This window comes from Oncorhynchus masou, unplaced genomic scaffold (assembly GCF_036934945.1).
Source record: "Oncorhynchus masou masou isolate Uvic2021 unplaced genomic scaffold, UVic_Omas_1.1 unplaced_scaffold_728, whole genome shotgun sequence".
In the NCBI taxonomy this organism is placed as follows: Eukaryota; Metazoa; Chordata; class Actinopteri; order Salmoniformes; family Salmonidae; genus Oncorhynchus; species Oncorhynchus masou.
The window spans coordinates 284,912-287,411 of NW_027013731.1; the positions used below are offsets into that span (position 1 = coordinate 284,912).

At 45.7% G+C, this 2,500-nt stretch overlaps 1 pseudogene; it reads right to left on the minus strand.

The window, feature by feature from the left end:
* LOC135537228 (replication factor C subunit 1-like) overlaps positions 1 to 2,500 on the minus strand; it is a 51,132-nt pseudogene that overhangs the window by 36,631 nt on the left and 12,001 nt on the right.

Below are 2,500 nucleotides of genomic sequence, written 5' to 3' on the forward strand. Positions count from 1 at the left end.
AACAACTAGTCAGACTACACACTAGACCTGGGTCTCATCAACAACTAGTCAGACTACACACTAGACCTGGGTCTCATCATCAACAACTAGTCAGACTACACATTAGACCTGGGTCTCATCAACAACTAGTCAGACTACACACTAGACCTGGGTCTCATCAACAACTAGTCAGACTACACACTAGACCTGGGTCTCATCAACAACTAGTCAGACTACACACTAGACCTGGGTCTCATCAACAACTAGTCAGACTACACACTAGACCTGGGTCTCATCAACAACAACTAGTCAGACTACACACTAGACCTGGGTCTCATCAACAACAACTAGTCAGACTACACACAGACTACACACTAGACCTGGGTCTCATCAACAACAACTAGTCAGACTACACACTAGACCTGGGTCTCATCAACAACTAGTCAGACTACACACTAGACCTGGGTCTCATCAACAACTAGTCAGACTACACACTAGACCTGGGTCTCATCAACAACTAGTCAGACTACACACTAGACCTGGGTCTCATCAACAACAACTAGTCAGACTAGACACTAGACCTGGGTCTCATCAACAACAACTAGTCAGACTACACACTAGACCTGGGTCTCATCAACAACAACTAGTCAGACTACACACTAGACCTGGGTCTCATCAACAACAACTAGTCAGACTACACACTAGACCTGGGTCTCATCACCAACTAGTCAGACTACACACTAGACCTGGGTCTCATCAACAACTAGTCAGACTACACACTAGACCTGGGTCTCATCAACAACAACTAGTCAGACTAGACACTAGACCTGGGTCTCATCAACAACAACTAGTCAGACTACACACTAGACCTGGGTCTCATCAACAACTAGTCAGACTACACACTAGACTTGGGTCTCATCAACAACTAGTCAGACTAGACACTAGACCTGGGTCTCATCAACAACAACTAGTCAGACTACACACTAGACCTGGGTCTCATCAACAACAACTAGTCAGACTACACACTAGACCTGGGTCTCATCAACAACAACTAGTCAGACTACACACTAGACCTGGGTCTCATCAACAACAACTAGTCAGACTACACACTAGACCTGGGTCTCAACAACAACAACTAGTCAGACTACACACTAGACCTGGGTCTCATCAACAACTAGTCAGACTACACACTAGACCTGGGTCTCATCAACAACAACTAGTCAGACTACACACTAGACCTGGGTCTCATCAACAACTAGTCAGACTACACACTAGACCTGGGTCTCATCAACAACTAGTCAACTAGTCAGACTACACACTAGACCTGGGTCTCATCAACAACTAGTCAACTAGTCAGACTAGACACTAGACCTGGGTCTCATCAACAACTAGTCAGACTAGACCTGGGTCTCATCAACAACAACTAGTCAGACTACACACTAGACCTGGGTCTCATCAACAACAACTAGTCAGACTACACACTAGACCTGGGTCTCATCAACAACAACTAGTCAGACTACACACTAGACCTGGGTCTCATCAACAACTAGTCAGACTACACACTAGACCTGGGTCTCATCAACAACTAGTCAGACTACACACTAGACCTGGGTCTCATCAACAACAACTAGTCAGACTACACACTAGACCTGGGTCTCAACAACAACTAGTCAGACTACACACTAGACCTGGGTCTCATCAACAACAACTAGTCAGACTACACACTAGACCTGGGTCTCAACAACAACTAGTCAGACTACACACTAGACCTGGGTCTCAACAACAACTAGTCAGACTAGACACTAGACCTGGGTCTCATCAACAACAACTAGTCAGACTAGACACTAGCCCTGGGTCCCATCAACAACTAGTCAACTAGTCAGACTAGACACTAGACCTGGGTCTCATCAACAACTAGTCAGACTACACACTAGACCTGGGTCTCATCAACAACAACTAGTCAGACTACACACTAGACCTGGGTCTCATCAACAACAACTAGTCAGACTACACACTAGACCTGGGTCTCAACAACAACTAGTCAGACTACACACTAGACCTGGGTCTCATCAACAACTAGTCAGACTACACACTAGACCTGGGTCTCATCATCAACAACTAGTCAGACTACACACTAGACCTGGGTCTCATCAACAACTAGTCAGACTACACACTAGACCTGGGTCTCATCAACAACTAGTCAGACTACACACTAGACCTGGGTCTCATCAACAACTAGTCAGACTACACACTAGACCTGGGTCTCATCAACAACTAGTCAGACTACACACTAGACCTGGGTCTCATCAACAACTAGTCAGACTACACACTAGACCTGGGTCTCATCAACAACTAGTCAGACTACACACTAGACCTGGGTCTCATCAACAACTAGTCAGACTACACACTAGACCTGGGTCTCATCAACAACTAGTCAGACTACACACTAGACCTGGGTCTCATCAACAACTAGTCAGACTACACACTAGCCCTGGGTCTCATCAACAACTAGTCAGACTAC